The sequence below is a fragment of the Nymphalis io genome, chromosome 22, assembly GCF_905147045.1.
Source record: "Nymphalis io chromosome 22, ilAglIoxx1.1, whole genome shotgun sequence".
Taxonomy (NCBI): Eukaryota; Metazoa; Arthropoda; class Insecta; order Lepidoptera; family Nymphalidae; genus Nymphalis; species Nymphalis io.
Window position 1 is genome coordinate 2,031,234 of NC_065909.1, and position 20,587 is coordinate 2,051,820.

Genomic DNA, 20,587 nt, shown 5'->3' on the forward strand with positions numbered 1-20,587 from the left:
CCATTCTTCCCGACTGTACTGGCCGTCGTCGTGTTTGGACTCAACTACCACTTACCATTAGGTGAAATGGTGTCATTTGTCTTCCCGGTAAATATAAAAAAAACCTTGCTTTGAGCACTTTTGAATAGTCTGAGTTTCTTTCCCCGGTTCTTCTCAGGGCTGGGTGTTTCTTTTCCGAACCGGCGGTAGTTTCTGGTTTGACTATCAATAAGCAAGTGTAATGCTTCCATGTTGAATAAAGTATTTTGATTTTTTAATTTGAGTTAGTAAGCAAAGCAAGAATTGGAACTTCGATGCTTTTATAAAATTACAAATTTGTGACGTATAAACTTAATCCACTCGTGTCTTCATTTATTATTATTTATTTAGAAGACGTGACGCCACAAATAAATTTTAAACCAATTAACTTAAAATATGTTCGTGTTCACTTCTACTGTGTTCACAATAGAGCTTATTTTAGCTTGAACATAAAATTACTATGTTATGAAGTAGTTCAAAGGTAATGTCTATTTTTATACGCGTGACCAATCACAGAACGAGTAAGTTTGCAATTTAGTCAAAAGCCATCTATTACCAACAACAGACAGAGTTTCTGACGTACAAAACATTTGTATTGACTACAAAAACCGCAATGGGATGAAGGTTGCGTTCATGTTGAGAGAGAAAGCGGGCTGATAAGTGAACCTGGTTTGAAATGAAAGCGAAATGTAATTTTATTGGAAAAGATACATTAAATGTTGATAAATTATTCAATCGTGTCTTTTCAACCGGTGTGTAGGAAATTATGTATATGTTTTTTTATTCTACTAAAGTAAGACGTAGAGACATAAGTATATATAATATTAGAATAGCTTACCATATTATTTGTTTATGGAATTCCTAGCTAATAAATTACCTTATGTATGTTATATATAGTGATTTTAAATGCTGATATTTGGGTCGTTCCAGAAATTTCGATTAAAGAATTAATTTGCGGTGCAAATACTTGATAATGGTAAGTTATCACAACCGCCCATAGTCATTGACAATGTAAGAAATATCTACCATTCCTTACATCACCAATGCGCCACTAACCTTGTGAACTAAGATGTTATGTCCCTTGTGCCTGTAGTTACACTTACTCACTCACCCTTCAAACCGGAACGGAGATTAATTTCAGTTCACTTGGCTATGGGTCAATTATTTAATATTACAATATTATTGAAGTACTGTATTTTGTCTGACTTGCTCATAAAGCTACTGGTCCTGAGGTCCTAAGTTAATTTTTTTTACAATCCCGTGCCTCAAAAAGCACGCAAAGCCTGAATTTTAAAGTTTCTGAGCCTGAATTTTCTCCGGTCTTGTCGGATTGATTTACCATTGGATTGCTGTGCAGAGTGCACCTGTGCTTGCGCACACACTTGCGCATTATAATATGCAGTAGGTAAATAATTTATGTTAAAATTAGCCACAGTGAGAGTCGCGCAAGAAGACGTAATCATTACACAAAACGCTATCGCTTATATAATGTAAACAAACTGAGTGTCTGTTTCAACTGTCGAAGCTATAGATTTATTTCTTCCTTTTCCGAAAGGCGACCTCCCATTCCGTGTTCTCTATGATACAAATAAACAATTATTGAGTTCAGGCAACATTGATGACTTTTTTTTCAGACAATTTTTGCAAGAATATATACAAATTTGTAAATAATTATTACATAAATTTTAATACTGTTTCGAGCTGGGCTGGCGGGCAGTAGGTCTTTTTTTAATTTCAGAATTCGATTCACAAATATCTACTGGTGGTAGGGCTTTGTGCAAACTGGTCTGGGTAGTTACTACCTACTCATCAGATATTCTACTGCAAAACAGCAGTACTTGGTATTGTTGTGTTCCGGTTTAAAAGGCGAGTGAGCCAGTGTAATTACAGGCACAAGGGACATAACATTTTAGTTCCCAATGTTGTTGGCGCTTTGGCGATGTAAGCGATGGTTAACATTTCTTACAATGCCAATGTCTAAGGTGACCACTTGCCATCAGATGGCCCAAAATCTCGTCCGCCTACCTATTTTATAAAATAAATATTAAACAAAAACAAATTATCAATTCGGCCTTATGTATATTTTTTTCTATGACGCTATTTATTAATTAATTATTATTCTTTTTATATAGTGCACAGATTTCGATACTCAATTTTCTAATCGATCAGTGACAAATCAACAAGTGTCGGCTATGAGCTATATAACCTCCGAAAAGATATATAAGGCCTTATATATCAATTACATTGCCCGCTATACCACATGTAGCATTACATATGTTCTCGTAATAAACATACAGTATGTACATTATATACGTTATATGTTTGGTCAGAAAATACAATACCAAAACTCATTAATCATGGTACTTTGTATTTATCAACTTTATCGTTATTACGTTCGGGATTATATCAGCTTTGGTCTAGATTTTGTTATCAAATATATTTTGGCAATTAGTGGTCTAGCAGGGATTCACAAACGATGACGGCACGGTATAGAATTGTTTGCGTATATTTTTTTGTTCACTTTTATTTCTAATCAAATATTTATATGCCGGGAAAGGGCCGGTTGGCGTAGTTGGAAGATTGCCTTTCACGCCGAAGGTTGTGGGTTTGATTCCCACCCAGGACAGACATTTGTGTGCAAGAACTGTCTGTTTGTCCCGAGTCTGGGTGTAATTATCTATATAAGTATGTATTTACAAATAATAATAGAAAAGATAAGTAGTATATGTAGTTTATCAATTGTCTGGTTTCCATAGTACAAGCTCGCTTAGTTTGAGCTCAGATTGCCGTGTGTGAATAATGTTCCTGGATATTATTATTATAATGCTGATTCTAACGAAAACAATGGGCAAGATAGTTTTTTATATAGTAATTACGCACACTCAATTCTTTCGAGATCCAGCAATCATTTAATCCGTGCATTTTTGACCGATATATGTGTATATTCAGAAACAGAATAATGGGTTTTACGTATAAGATTATTTTTAATGACTAATTGAAGCCTGCTTAGCGTCATCTAAAGTTTAGACTGTGGAATTAAAAATGCGTATACCTCATCTACCTAACTAAAAACTCGGAATGATTATTTTATTTTTATGTCTAGTATAAAATTAATATATACTTTATTGCATAATGATAAATATTGTAATATAATAGACGAGTATCGCATAAACCATTAGTTATATGTCTTACGATATAAGCGTTCTATGTAGACCGCCGTCCGCGCGAAGTCGGGTCGGGTAGCTAGTAATGTATATTTTTGTTATTACAATTAATATTAAATGGATAGTTCTCTACAATAACAAGAATTTGTTATTTAATATTATGAGATTAATAACATACTATGTATATATGATGGCTTTTGAACTATTTTCGTGTCAATCTGAATTCCAAGCGAGCGAAGCCTCGCTTTCAGCTAGTTGAAATTATATTCAAAAGAAATATATAAGAAATATTTCTTGCTAATATGATAAATATGAAAACGAATACGATCTTTCGTCCCGATTTCAAGCCTCACAGCTTCAATTGTTGGCTCATACGTAATATAAAAATTAAACTTGATAACCGAAATTATATTTCATTAAGTGATTTCATCCTCAGCCATAACTTTTACCAAACATATTTTTCTGGTCAAGAATCAAGTCGGTCATTTACATCTCAGCCTCTCTATATTATAAAAAAAAAAACTATATTTACGCGTACTGACCACCGACCTATCTCATATCAAATACAAATCAAGAGCTTTATTAAAACCTCTTAAATCAAATCAATTTAAAACCAAAACGATTGTAAGAGCACTTTATTTGGCAATAACTGATGAAACGGACATTTTCATTTTTCATTTCAGTTTGAAACAAAAGACGTTAAACCAACATTTGCTCTATTGGATCGTTTGAAATCAATAACCGAATGTTTTATACATAGAACGTGATTAATCGAGCTGTAGTTATACTGGGTCACTCACCCATTAAATCGGAATATAACATGATGTTGAATTTTGCTGTTTGGTGGTAGAATATGTTATGAACGGGCGCTATTCAGACTGCAAGGCCTCACCACTAATTAAGTCATGATTTTCATCAGCTCAGTGACGTTAGTGTCTATTTTGTCGGTGTCGGGCTAGCGATATTACAGCTGCGATTTTTATTTTTTTACTTTTTTTTAAATTATTATGATGCATATGCATATACCTCAGTTCAAGATTCGGATCGGGCTGGTAAAGTTATTGGGTTTTTCGATAAATCTACAGTAGCAATCCTGAGACTGGAATTTCGTGTGTTTACACTCCCGTGCCTCGAAAAACACGTAAAGCCTTTGGACCAGCGCCCGAACTCTTTCTGGTCATGTGTGGCATGGATAGTATGGGATTTTAAGAATGGCCGCGGTGACTGAAATCGGTCAAAGTGGACATCATCATCATGTTGAATTGCATTAAATGGAATTAAATAATTACTACCTGACACCTGGCTAGGATATTCATTTTTTTATTTCATTTCTTAAATATATAAAAATATAGATAAAAAATAATAATAATGCTAGAGCATGATCAGGCAAGAGATTGGTACGAAATAATATACAGTAACAGCCTGTTAATGTCCCACTGCTCGGCTAAGGCCTCCTATCCCTTTTGAGGAGAAGGTTTGGAGCTTATTTCACCACGCTGCTCCAATGCGGGTTGGTAGAATACACATATGGCAGAATTTCTATGAAATCAGACACATGCAGGTTTCCTCATGATGTTTTCCTTCACCATCAAGCACGAGATGAATTATAAATACAAATGAAGTACATGAAAATTCAGTGGTTGGCTTGCCCGGGTTGCCCGGGCTTGAACCTACGACCATCGATTAAGATTCACGCGTTCTAACCACTAGGCCATGTCTGTTTTATTCGAAATAATATGAAAAGAGAATTTTATTCTCTTTCAAAAATGAAAGAATTGTAGATTCTAATTCGATAAACGTTGGGAAGGTATGAATTTTTCATAACACGGGGAAGCTTTAATATGTGACGGCGCGCATAACTTTTATTAATCCTTCAATATATAAATGTATTCATCAAACGCTGTTTGCTTAAAATCACATATCCTTTTGTTAATCCTTTTTTAATTCGGAATATTCTACGAATTATTGACGGGCTGATTGCCGTGGTTGGTAGATTCTTGCCTTTCACGTCAAAGGTTGTTGGTTCGATTCCCACCCAGGGCAGACATTTGTGTTTATTAATATGTCTGTTTGTCTTGAGTCTGGGTGTAATTATCTACATAAGTATGCATTTGGAAAAGAAAAGTAGTATATGTAGTATATTAATTGTCTGGTTTCCATAGTACAGGCTCTTCTTAGTTTTGGATCAGATGACCGTGTGTTAATAATGTCCCAGGATTTTATTATTATTAATTAATCGATGTGTGTAGAATCACATTATTTTAGTATTGAAATCAACTGTTTTACTAATTCTAAGATTTCATGACCTATATATTTACGTTACGTTGATTACATTTATGTTGATGTTTTATGTTGACTTTGTGCAAACCCATCTGTGTAGGTACCACTCACTCAACAGATATTCTACGCACAACAATATTTTATATTGGTCTGTTTCGGTTAATAGGGTGAGTTAACTAGTGTAACTACAGGCACAACTCATGGTGGTCATAAGTGAGCTCCTAATGAAACGCAATGCTGAATCACGCTTTCAATATTTTCTGTGACAGTTGCTGTATATAATCAACGGTTTCAATAAGCTCTCTACCCAGTCGTCATCATCAGATATTTAAGAAAATTTATATTTTGTACATAATATACATTTTCAGAAACTTCTAATTATAGTCATGAATTTTTAAAAAATCGATACATTTATATATTTTTGTATGTCGCTGTACGTGTTATGTAAGTAATAAAATAATGACTTAGGGAAACGGAATATTTGCAAAGTCAAGAAATTCACTATAATTATAATGTTATTTACTAGTTTATGCTAATGTCAATATTCAGTTATATATTTTGATATTTAAGTTAAAGGTGGTTTTTTTTTGTCAATTAGAGAATTTTTAGTTCGAATGTTAAGTTAGCCTATAATTGATATGTATTTTGTTACACTATTTTTATATAAGCAATAAGAAAATGTTTTTCTTAATATATATTTGACTTACTAATTAATTAAATAAAATTCATTTTCCACTCCGGTTGAGCGATCAGGATTGAACTTTTCTTTCACATTCCAATACCAGTATACCATTGACACCTGGTAACTGATCAACGATCAGTTAGATATAATAAACCAGCTGTTCCCAATGACTCCATCCATTGATTTTATCCATAACTCCACTATGTCCTCCTCCAAGATACGAAATGACTTAAATCTGCATACAGTTTAACTCAACTAAAATGAATGCGTTTGAACATTTTTTTTTGTTTAATTAATTTCAAAATTGATATTTTATCAAACAATAAAGATATATCGAACTTAAAACACCAATTAAAAACAAAGTTTTAGATTAAACTTCGAAACGATGGATGTCGAAGTACCGATAGCTTTGAAGCAAATCCTTTACAAGAAATAATTAATGTTTGAAGTCCAAACCTCGTCAACGGAAATCGCTTTGCAGTCTTAAATTAATTTGAAGATTCCCTTGAAATCTCTATTTGTTCTCTTTTCTATAAACAAGACTTTAGTGCAATAGAAGAATTAACGCCAGCAACTTGGTAAAAGATAGAAATAGTAGATAAAAAGTTAAAAGCCGGCTTCTTTGCTGTGTATTTTTACGGGTGGATAAGTTTTTTCATTCTAGTATTTTGTATCTACACAGACATGTTGTCCGTCCCTTTGGTGTATTTTAATGTGTCTGCATCAGAATCTAAGCTTACAGTAACAACCTGTAAATGTCCCACTGCTGTTTGGTTTTGAACAAAAAGTTTGGGCATATTCCACCACGCTGTTCCAATGCTGGCTTGTGGAATACATATGTGGCAGAATTTCGGTGAAATTAGACAAATGTAGGTTTCCTCACGGTGTTTTCCTTCACCAAAAAGCACGAGATGAATTATAAACAGAAATTAAGCACATGAAAATTCAGAGGTGCTTGCCCGGGTTTGAACCCTCGATCATCGGATAAGATTCACGCGTTCTTACCGCTGGGCCATCTCGGCTTATGAATTTAAGTTTAAAGATTAAAAAATTAGAAGATATATATTTATTTAAATTTTTCAGTAAATAAATAGTAAAATAATAAATAAATAATAATAAAATAACACATACAGCAATCAAGTTTCCATTAAGAGCAAAACAATATATATTGTTTTACGTAGTATTACAAATTAATATCAATTGGAGCCTGAAAACTATTCGGTGCAATATCACATCGCTCTATTACTCCGTGGAAGTTAATGTCACACAGCTGGGATAGGGTGTTTTCTGCTTTGAAGCAGCAGGCTATCAGCTAATTTAACCAAACGTGTATGGTTAAACATACCGAATTATCACGAATTTAATTTAACAAACGTCAATATATTGTTAACTTTTATGAAAATAGTCAATAATTAAATTAAAGAATAGGAAAACGGATAAACTGCAACGATCACGCTTCGATAAAGTGACAATTCGTTCGTAGAATTGGCTCCCTGGTATACCTACGAAGTAAACAATTTCACAGTTAAACTCAATATGATTCATCGTATATATTTTAATAACTGGAATATCACGATTTTTTAAATTAGAATATTACTGAATACATATGATACATAATAGTTCCACCGCAGGTAGTCTATCTGTAAAACGTCTGGTAAAAGAAATTTCGTGAGATAGAGCCCTATGTGATGTTTATATTAACATTTTTTTGGTGTTATACACATGATAGTCATATTTTGACAGTCTTCTCGCTTCCACCAAGTGAATTATCGTAAACATCATTTTCTCGAAGAAGTTTTCAAGTAAACAGTACAATTACCAATTAAACAGGTTTCTTCTAGGCGAGCTACAGCCTAGACCGTGTCAATGCTTAACATCAGGCAAATCAACGGTCAAACGCTGGTCTATTAAGGGTTAAACAAGTGATCGTCTAATCTAAAACTAAAGTTATTTGAATAATTTTTATCTTTGCTTCTAAAATAAATGCAAGTGTTTTATTTTTTTAAACAAAAATCTATTATAGTAAAATTATAAGCCCACTAAATTTTTGCAAAAAATAGCAACATTAAGCATTATTTTGCATGTGTTTTTAGCAAAAAAAAACGTGTCAAAAAACATGTCGCTAACTATTTATTCCAATTAAATTAAAACGTTCACGAATTTCATCTCCCTACAACAAGAGCGTTTGAAGCGTCAACGAATTGAAAATTGACAATTTGAAAATATGAAAACAGAATTCAATCTAGAAATATTTTCGAAGTTTCGTATCCGAGTTCGCAGTTTTGCTATAGATGACATTCGTAATCATATACCATACGTTTTCTCGACGAAATTTACGTGCAAATCTATTTTCTTTGAGGAACAAATGAGTTCACGGAATATACAAATCGCTGATAAACGTCCATTTCAAAATGCAATTTCGGATTCAATCGATTTGATAGAACATTCTAGAGGTGTATTTACCGCCAAAGTGACTCGAATAAGAGAGTTAGTTTATTCAGCAGATACATTGAACGTTAAGTTTTGGGTCAATAGCGTGAGACTTTTTTTAGTATTTTACGCGTTCAACCTTGAATTTTCATCAAAATAGTTTGTTAGTCAGTCCTTGCAAGCGTCATACAAAATTTACTGAAAGGAATTTTATGAAGCTGGAAAACTTTAACAGTAACAGCCTGTGAATGTCCCACTGCTGGGTTAAGGCCTCCTCTCCCTTTTTGTGGAGAAGGTTTGGAAAGTTTGGAAGGTTTGGTTTTATACTGAAAAGTAAATTTTCCTAATATTAAAACTTCGGACGTTCAGGTAAAGTACAGAAAACCGTTTATAGTACCGAAAATGTTCCGTTAGACTAATTAAATGCATCCAACAATAATTAAAGCGATTGCAAGCTTCACATTCGTCTAAGCTATATACGTCCATTATTGATTACGTGATTAATCGTATTCATACTCTCATAATAATAATAATGTCTTCCAGACCGATTTCAGCCACGGTGGCCAATCTCAAGAGAGATTAGCAAAGTATGCAGGAGATATTATAGCGCACAAGTGTGTGCGCAAACACAGGTGCACTCGCTATTGCCTAACTCTTATTATCCGATGGGACGACAATCCAACACTGCCGGAAAGAGTTCAGACGCAGGACCAACGGCTTTATATGCTTTCCGAGGCACGGAAGTATACACACTTCGAACTTCTAGAATCCGGGCTGCTATTATAATATATATGAGAATTAAAGACAATAACATTTTAATGGCCCTATCTGAGAATTGAACCCAGGACCTCCGGGCTTGCAGCCCTATATCAAGCCACGACACCAACGAGGCAGTGCACACATACACGTGGTATGTCGTTTCTGTACACTACGATATTCTCTTTAAACAAAATCGATAATTACTATGTAACTATAAAAGCGTGCCTATTCGATCTTCTAATATCTCATATTCTCTATATGAAAATCATTAACTTTAAAATATGAATGGTCAAATAATACCTACTTTAGTAACATTCGCCAATATTAAGAATTCAAGAGAGCATTTTCGCAAGTCTTTAAGTCTTCAATTCAATATCGTATCGTAATTAAGGAGCACTGAAATCCCAAACTTGAGAATAACAAATGAAATTAACTTAGCTAAAGATTCTTATCATATTGTCAAAGTAATTTTATCTCTAGTAATCAATGATTTAAGAAGCGAAGGAAAGAACCCCTATATATAGTGTTGCGTTCTAATGCTAATGGAAATGACGATTTGAATTAAATTATAAATTAATACATTATTCAAATTGTATAACAGTGTTTTTTTTATAATATACGTAGGCAGACGAGCATATGAACCACCTGATGGTAAGTGGTCACCAACGCCCATAGACATTGGCATTGTAAGAAATGTTAACCATCGCTTACATCGCTAATGCGCCACCAACCTTGGTAACTCAGATATTATGTCCCTAGTGCCTGTAATTACACTGGCTCGCTCACCACCCTTCAAACTCATCACCCTTCAAACCGGAACATAACAATACCGAGTAGTGGTGTTTTAGGGTAGAATGTCTTATAAGTGGATGGTACCTACCCAGACGAGCTTGCACAAACCCACCAGTAAGGTTTAACGATATTTGTGTTTCGTGATTATTAAAATATTTTTAACTAGAAGAATAGGGTTTATATTTAATAATTACCTGAATTGTCCTGAGGGTAGCAGAATGAACCTGGAACAAACATTAATATGTTATTTAATTTCAATCGATTGTGCCTGTAAGTCATTAAAAAATATAAGAAGACCATGTGTCTTATTTTTGTGACAGAATTATAATTATAAATAAAACATGAGTGGGTAATAATGCTTCATAAATGTACAAAGAGGGTTAGGTTCGGTTTTTAATTCTTTAATATATGGTTAACAAATGTCTGTCTTAAGCCACATATCGATCTTTTTTGTGCTTTGAATAAATTATCGCGCTCAACCGAGTTACCCTAAAAGACTATTCCATATTTATTGATTTGTAAAAGCACACTCACAGCATACACATAAAGCATTTATATCTTTAGCTTACAAAACAATTATAATATATTTAATAAGCCGAGATGGCCTAGTGGTTAGAACGCGTAAATCTTAACCGATGATCGCGGGTTCGAACCCGGGTAAGCACCACTGAATTTTCATGTGCTTAATTTGTGATTAAAATTCATCTCGTGCTTGACGGTGAAGGAAAACATCGTGAGGAAACCTGCATGTGTCTAATTTCATTGAAATTATGTCACATGTGTATTCTACCAACCCGCATTGGAGCAGCGTGGTGGAATAAGCTCTAAACCTTCTTCTCAAAATGGAGAGGAGGCCTTAGCCCAGCAGTGGGACATTAACAGGCTGTTACTGATAATATGCATGTCAATTGCCAGTGTACACTTCCAGATTTATAAATTAAAAGTAACAAAAAAATCATCAGTAAATCATTAAAATTGAATTATAAATTAATGTCATTGTTATAATAGAAATAATTTGAAAATCAATTAGCGATATCATAATTGAAATTATTAAAAATAATTATTAAAACTGATCATGCATTTTATAAGAATTAAATAACTTATTTCTAAAGATTTAGGGAGAGCCATAAAAATGTTAATGCCAGGAATTGATTTAATGATAATAGTATGTACACAACCGTACCAAGGGAGCCGGTTTACCAATAAGGAGCAAGGAGTATAAATTTTTTTGTGGTTTCGAGTATTTCTGTAAGCCCTAGACAAAACTGATATCACAGGTATTAACTGGTATTCTCTCGACCCATATCTTCAAACGGAGTTAACATAAAAAATGTGCTACTAATAAAATTTCTCTATGTATATCTTTAACAAAACCCACTTTAATATGAGAAAAATTCTTATACTTACGAATATGTAAATAAGAATTGCATATAATATCAGTAACAGCCTGTTAATGTCCCACTGCTGGGCTAAGGCCTCATCTCCCTTTTTGAGGAGAAGGTTTAGAGCTTATTCCACCACGCTGCTCCAATGCGGGTTGGTAGAATACACATGTGACAATTTCAATGAAATTAGACACATGCAGGTTTCCTCACCATGTTTTCCTTCACCGTCAAGCACGAGATGAATTATAATCACAAATTAAGCACATGAAAATTCAGTGGTGCTTGCCCGGGTTAGAACCCACGATCATCGGTTAAGATTCACGCGTTCTAACCACTAGGCCATCTCGGCTTTGCATATAATATGAATGCCCGAAATATTAGCAACATTACTCCATCGTATGGTGAAGCTCTTAAAAGACAGATTCCATATGAGGAGTTTTGTCAAAATATTTTACGATACCAAAACAAAACAACACTAAAGGGAAACGCACGAAAGAAACCCAACGTGATGTGATCAGTTTAGTATTAGATAAGTCTGAGATAGTTTAGCGGAGCACGGAGTAGATTCTATAATAGGCCACTATCAGGGGACCACCGCCACTCGTCCTATTTATCAATTTGCGTTTCATTTCAGGACTTTAGTTGCATTTATTATATGTAAGTAAATATTAATCAGTGTATCGTGATATATTGGTAGTAAATATAATATAATAGTAAATATAATAGTAAGGTATGTCACCTTAGATAAAAAAGAGGGCACTCCTGTGTGGTGACGACTTTATAATTTGTATCCTAATATGTATTCCGTTTCATGCACCGTAAAATTTTAATTAAATTCTGTTAGGAAAATCATGAATAAAAAAGCATCAAAACTACCATTTGTATTCTTCTGCCGAAATTCAAGAGGCTTATAAAATAATATGTTATGTATCTATTTAATGAGACAATTACCGATTAGCGTTCTTTGAGAAAACGAATATAATCGTAGTTATTTGTCATTGTTCGCGAAAATAATTATATTCAGAACCGGAGTTATTGGCTATTGGGATTTGAAGATATATATAGTAAGTTCCTAAAAAAACTGCTCCAAACTAAACACAATGTAGCATTGTCGTATAAGTCCCACCGCTGGGACTTACTCGCCTTACTCCACCACGCCGCTGAAATGGGACACATGTAGGCTTCCTCACAATGTTTTCCTTCACTGAGCACGAGATGAATTATAAACAAATTAAGTACATAAAACTTTGGATGTGCTTGTCCGCATTTGAATTCGGCATCATCGGTTCAGATGAAAATCTGTACCGTCGACAAGTAAATTATAAGAATACGAAATGATTTTATTATAAAACGCTAAAACAAAGCGCTTAAGAAACGATTATAATAAAAAGATCTTTAAAACGAGGGGTTCAATTTTACGCTTGACTTTTTAAATAAGTTACATTTGTGTTGAACTTTAGTAATTTAACTTTCGAATTTAATCCACTTCCGAACACGTGTTGCCAGTTCTGCTCGTTGAACAGCTTAATAGTTGGCCTAGCTTAATCTGGATTTCGGCTAGAATGTAATTTAATGGGAGGTCGACATTGTCCAGTGGTTGAAGTGAAGATCTTAGCAAAAGGCGTCAGCAGTGCGATTATGTAAGAACTTCATTCACCTGTGAAATGTGACAACCGATCTGATCATACTATAATGATGCGTGTATTCTTGAAATGTCAAGATTATTATGGTTTTTTTTTTTTTTATAGAATAGGAAGGTGGACGAGCATATGCGCCACCTGATGGTAAGTGGTCACCAAACGCCCTTAGACATTGGCATTGTAAGAAATGTCAACCATCGCTTATAGCCAATGCGCCACCAACCTTGGGAACTAAGGTTTTATGTCCCTTGTGACTCTAATTACACTGAATTCGTGGTTAATGTCGCATATCACTTTCTGACATTTCACGATCGTTTTCTGCGGTGAATTTCGAGTTTGTTCTTAAAGAATAACTCTACTGGCTTAAACATATTTGTATTATTGATTTGAAATATCTATTAGCGCCTTAAAGTTAAGAACGACTTATAAACCACGGAGATTGTCGTATCCGATCTCCATTCCTTTCAATCGTGTGTGCGAGGTGCGTACTATATACTTCATTGCTATATATTATTATAGTCATAAAAATATATTTATTTTATCAATGAAATTGTATGTTTTATTTATTTTAAGTTTTTCTTAAGTTAATATTAATAGTTTTATCTTAAGTATATTTGAATGGTGTCCCGTAATGGCCATTTTTAATAGTAGCAAATTTGTTTTTTTTTTTAAGAAAAAGTTTCTCTTTTAAAGACTTTTTTATATTCCTATTTTTCCCCTTAAATTAGGAGTAAAGCAAGGGGTCAGGATTGAACCTGCGACCTTTACATCGCAAGGCACCCGTAAACTATTGCGCTTTTGACATTCCTTGCTGGATTTAATTTTTAATGTAATATAATATCAAGTGTAAAAAACACTACAAAATGTATTATAAAACAAAATTCCTATGTTTCTCTCTCGGTAGGATCGCCATAAACTCAAAACCAACGAAGGAATGTTATATGTGTATAATTAGTGAAGGTTCTTGTGAATTAATTGACTCACATTAGCCATTTTATTCGCATGAAATGCAATAGTGCACGCTCCGCTTGAACCCGTAACATTCGGTTATAAATAACATGTTCTAGCCACTGATCATATGTACTTAAATAATAGCAAGGAATAAACATGGTTTTGATAGTAAAATTACCAAGTGTAATGCAATGAGCATGCATTGTAACATTACTAGCTGTTATTTATTACTTAATTAAATGTAATGTAATTTATAAACAAGCTATAAATAAGGTTTGTTAGATTAAATTTAAATCTTAATAAACTACCCGAATTCTAATTAAGCGAGTTTTATTTCGTCTTGATTTTAAAAAAGAAATTTCATTTACATTTGATACAATGGTTTAACTTTTTTTAGTTGATAAATGTTTACGGCAAAGAGTCTGAATAAAATAAATACGTTAAATCAAATATTAATGAAGAAGTCCTATTTTGATTTACAATTACAAATGTTATCAAAGTACTTTATTATTATTGATGAATGTGATACGTAATTATGAATGAATGAAATGGTTTTTTTTTGTTCTGTCGCCACATTCGCATACGTGCAGTATAAACTGTAATAGCGGATTTGTGTCTACGTGGATTTAACAAGCTTACTTATTTGCATAACTGTTATTTAATTTTGAAGACAATGACAACTTAATTTTATAGAGGAAGGCAATCTGACAAATTTGCCATCTAGTGGTAAAACGCAACCTTCAGACATTCTACCGCAAAACTGCAGTACTTGGTATTGTTGTGTTCCAGTTTGAAGGGTGAGTGAGCCAGTGTAATTACAGGCACAAGGGACATAACATATTAGTTCTCAAGGTTGGTGGCGCATTAGCGATGTAAGTGATGGTTACCATCTTATAAAAAATACATAGACATTCACAATCGGAGAAAGGTTAAATATTCCTATGGACATCACTAATCCACCCCCAATTTTAGGATTAATTTAATTACACTAGCTCACTCTCCGTCTAAATTGAAACAGGGTAATACAAAGAATTACTCTTTGAAGGTAGAATATGTGATAAGTAGGTAGTTCATCCACAGACATACTTGCACAAAGCACAAAGTAAGCTCAGTAGACCATAGAGAATGTATGAATTTACTCGTATATCTATAGATTTTAGATTATTATACCTTGGGAATGAAAAGAGCACCTCCAATTAAAAGAACGAAAATGCTGACTTTCTTCCGTTCATTTATCTTAGGCGTGAAATCCGCGTCCTTACGAATCTTTCGTTTTTTGACAATCAATGAGTAAGTATATAATATTGAATGGAGATTTTGACGTTGACTTCGTTTTTTTTTATCATATTTTCTAGTTCAATAAGTTATTTTGCATTACAAAAATAATCTAAATTGAAACATAAATATATGTAAGTGGGCTTGGAACTCGGATACACATCTTGCAACCACTAATAATATAATTATCACATTAATCATTAATTTTATTGTGGTAATAAAGATATACTAGATAGAGGCGCTGTTGCTTTGCTCATCAGAGAATATACTTTTTTTTGTTGACATAAGGTTGAACGTGGTACCTCGAGATGTGAGTCACGGTAACATGCGCAAGCAATCCCGTAGCGTTCCTCGTTAAGTGGGAAAGGGTGTAGGGAAGATAGTATTGAAACACTCGAATGTTAAAATGATACTGTCCGTTTAATAATGAAGTCGCTAATTATATAGTCTTATAGCTAAAGGATATATATACTAAGTTACACCAAATACACACTTACATACTATAAGGGTACCGCTGTTTTTCTAGTAAATATTCTGATGTTCGGGGCGCACTCGGCGCCTTGGACCACATGGCGCCACATACTACCCACGGTTCCCGTGTGGGAAACGGGTAATGCGTTTTTCTAGCGTTAATAAAAAATTATACATTGGGATGAACTGATTTATAAGCTAGCCACCTTCACAAAGAACCAGCCGAAATTTATATCATTATAGTTATAGAATAATAATTTTTTTTAATTAAGATGTTTTTCAAATAAAATTAGAACAAGATTTTTGTCTTCAAAACATATAATGCTATTTATCCTTCTTCCTGTAAAATTTAAACTAGAAGGACGTGAAAAGCCCAAAAATGCAACCAGCATATCCTACATCACGGTTGCATTCTTAAGATATTGAATTTAAGAATATGATCGAGCGAGACATCTCTTAGACATTTTAAAATATAATAATTTTAAAGCGGAGTATTGAAATGAAAAATGGTTGCATTAAATTTATCTCCATTCCGATACAGATACCGAAATTGTTAAGTCATCTCGTTTCAAAAACTAAAGTAAGTAAATAATATTTATTCTTATTTTGTTGTTGGTGGTAGGGCTGACTTATAAATTGATATGATTATAAATAATAACAGTATTTAAAAACCCATTAAAACTTTTCCATTAATATATAATCTAGTTAAATCAATAAATAGTTAAATAAATAAATTTATTCTTATTATTATTAAATCTGCGACAGTGAACATAGATTCAAGTGCCAATTAAATATTTCTGTTTTATCATAACACTTCTGTTAATTACAAATAAGACAGTAGCTATCAATAACTTGTTTCAAGTGATTTTCGTTACAAAATAAATCGAAACTATTCGAAACGCTTTGAATTACTTTTAAATATAAATAAACTAAAACCTTTGAGCACCCTAAAAGCCATTCATCTTCGCAACCAAATAAGGAAAACCATGAAAGCAATTTTACACGGATTAGTCCTCAATATTCGTGAAATTAAAATCACGATATTTACGAGTTCATGACGTCATTAATGCAGTTTAGTGTTGTGTTTTCAATGCTTTCGTAATTATTGTACAGTAACAGTAAGAGCCTGTTAATGTCCCACTGCTGGGCTAAGGCCTTCTCTCCCTTTTGAGGAGAAGGTTTAGAGCTTATTCCACCACGTTGCTCCAATGCGAGTTGATAGGGTTATAGTTATATTGTTCATTTATTTACACTAGTACTATTCAAATTATACTTACATTAACGATATGCATTTTAATTAATTGAAGAGACAAAATGAAGCCGTTTGATGATTTTTTAAAATATTACAATTTATTTTATATTTTATAGGCAGGTGGATGGGCCAATAATTGATAGTATGTGGTCACCGCCGCCTATAGGCATTGAGATGTAAGGAATAATAACCATTCCTTACATATCCAATGCGCCACCAACCTTGGGAACACAAATGTTATGTCATTTGTGCCTGTAGTTACACTGGCTCACTCACAATTCAAACCGGAACGCAACAATACTAAGTATTGCGGTTTAGCGGTTGAATATATGATAAGTGGGTGGTAACTACCCAGACGGGCTTGTACAAAGTCGTACCACAAAGAAAACAATTAATCAAAAAACTTGTTATAATAATTGAATTAAAACATAATATACACATATTAAATCAAATTAAGTATGAAAGATTTTATATTTATGAAGAATGACAAACGATAGTAATTATATATAATACATGTTGAGGTTGAGTAAAGCTATTATAATGTGTTATAATAATATATATGTGGGACTAACAAGTTCCAAGTTTGCATGGAATTCACTTCGCTGTACATACAGTAGTTGCTTCATGTTACGAATTATTAACAACCCTTAATGTTGTGAAAACTTGATATACAATATATAAATCGGAGTGTAGAGACAATAGATAAATATAGACACACTAAATCCACCTTGTATTATAATTCAAAAGTAATTAAAATTATGGCGACCCGTTCATCCCACCACGATATATGGCTCTCCGTTTGACGTTCCGCCATTGACATAACAACAAAAAGTACTATCACTCTCGTTTCAATTTTAATAGTCTAAATCAATGACGGCTCCACAGTATTGCCGATATATATGTCGCGGATTCAAATGGATTGCCATTTTAATGGCCGCCATTGTCGTCCGGCGCTGGCGCTGTCTTGAGAGCAAGAGACCAAGAGACCAAGGAGGTGACTCGACAAAATGATCACACGCGCTACTGACATTTATATTTTATATTTCTATTTATGTCTTTATATTTTATATTTCCATCAGTCGGCTACATAATAAAATAGGCACCCATCTTATATTTTTCACACTTGACGTCTGACAACCGACCAACCTACATGACATACATCACGTTGTGTGGTGTTGCTATTCTAATAAGTGACGTCGTATACCCGCCTAAATTTATTATCTCTGACATCGTCATTAATAATTACAAACACAACTTTCAGAGCTTAACAGTAGTTTAATTTATTAAAATAAATAAATTAACAGTTTTATCGAGTAACAACACCGTGAAGCGGGTTCAGGGCACCGATCTAACTTTGATCAACGAGAACACTTCAGCGATCCAACTCGATCAGTTGCTTTCTCTCCAACATGTCTCAAAAACTGTCTGCCTCCCTAAAGTAAAGAAACTCGACCCCACTCAAGGCACGTGCTCCTCTCTGATTGGTTGTTACGTGATTACAATATTCATCTTTTTCTTATAGATAAAAACCTTATTGATTTTTGTTCTAGAAAAATGTGACAAATCAAATAAAATTAAATCAAGAATTCTAAAAGTAACAATAATAATAATTAAAATGTAGACAAATAATATTGAGTGTCAAACATCAATCAACCGACTCATAGCTTCCTCCGACATATATATTGTAATAAGTTATACTTGTTGCTGTGATTTGAGTAGATAGACGAGATTTTGTGACGGCAAACGGCTCTCTTATCCTGGGACATCCTGGGACATTTTTCACACACGGCCATCTGATCCCAAATTAAGCTTGTATAAAGCTTGTGCTATGGAAACCAGACAACTGATATACTACATATACTACTTTTCTTTTGTAAATACATACTTATACAGAAAATTGCACCCAGACTCAGGACAAACAGACAAGTTCATGCACACAAATGTCTGTCCTGGGTGGGAATCGAACCCACAACCTTCGGCGTGAAAAGGCAAGTATCTACCAACCACGCCAACCGGCTCGGCTTATACTATATATCTTTGTTATATATTATTGTAATAATGATAAAAAAAATTATTTATTTTTTTAAGTGAGAGCTTCTTCAAGCGCGTTGCGCTGGTTCATCCTAGAAGATAGACTTGTGGCTTCGGGTCACCGACATGCTAATGTTAATATAATATAATGAAATCGTTGAAAGTACAAATAATTTAAGTTTTGTGGAAATTAATTAGATAAAATTTATTAAAATTTATTTACTAACAGTATATACAAATAATATGAGTGTTTTAACTATTATTTATTAAAATTAAGCTGTATTAATATTTGTACCGAGTTTGCGAAGTACTGTGTATTTTGTTTAATTAAAAAACTATTTAATAAAAGGAATACAATTATTACTTGGAGTAGATCCCATAGATGCGGAAATTGGACAAATATATTTAAGTTCCAGGTTTTCAATTCTATCGACAGTCACTATATGACTGCCTGTTTTTTTTTTAACAAAACTTTTCTTCATTTACTTAATTCAGTTTTTTTTTTATTAGTTTTATTTAATTATAAAATATTTAAATAACCATCACGTCTGGAAGGGGTCCCAAGATTGTCCCTTTTTTAGTTTAAGTCGTTCACAATACATATTATTTAGAGAGAATTGAAATATCAACTAAAAATAAGTAATTAATTACAAAATTACGAATTTAACGATATTTCGTCATGGCACGAAAGGAACAATTTAAATAAGCTAATTATGGATCAAAAAATCATTTACAGAATATATCGATATCTTGCTCAAACAGTCAATGATTACCATGGTAACTGCTCGTGAAAGCCCGTGGTAGCTAAGAAGTGACATGACAGGTAATCGCTAAAAATATTATTTATTATAGAAAAGAAAATATATTGATGCGTTCGTTATTTTAAATTATCATATTTAGTGCAGTTTCAAAAATTGAGACAAATTAGAAAATCCCGCTGAAAATATATATATCATGGTTTAAGCTAAACTCATGGTCACTTTAAAATAGTTTAATGTACGACATACTCGTCCAAAGGAAATTTCATCTGATATGTCTACGATGTCTCGGCTAAAGTGGAATATAAGTTATTTTCATAAATATTGGTTATTTTCATAAGTATTGGTTTGTCGTTTCGCTTCAAGTTTATGATGATGTCCTCCTGACCGATTTTGGCCATGGCAGCCAATCTTAAGAGAGATTAGCCAGCTGCGCAAGACATATTACAGTGCACAAGTGTGTGGATGGACAGGAGCACTCTGTTTACTCCCATATTTCGATGGGACGGCAGTATGCTATGATCTTCGTATCGTAGCCGCAGCTTAACTGCCCGTAAATTTCTATCCGTGCAGTGACGGAGAAAGAATACATTTCACTGCCCCTCTCTTTCCCATAGGTGTCGTAAGAGGCGACTAAGGGATATCTGAGCGACCATCTGCTCATCTGGTGGTAGGATGCTAACATCCGCCTGGCTTGTT

General features: G+C 33.5%; 1 protein-coding gene across 1 annotated transcript in view; it reads right to left on the reverse strand.

The window, feature by feature from the left end:
• The window catches only part of LOC126777042 (uncharacterized), a 234,491-nt gene that overhangs the window by 199,657 nt on the left and 14,247 nt on the right, over window positions 1–20,587 (reverse strand). The window contains exon 2 of the mRNA XM_050499889.1: window positions 10,320–10,349. The gene's annotated coding sequence lies outside the window, so the exon portion shown is untranslated. The remainder of the gene's footprint in view (window positions 1–10,319; window positions 10,350–20,587) is intronic.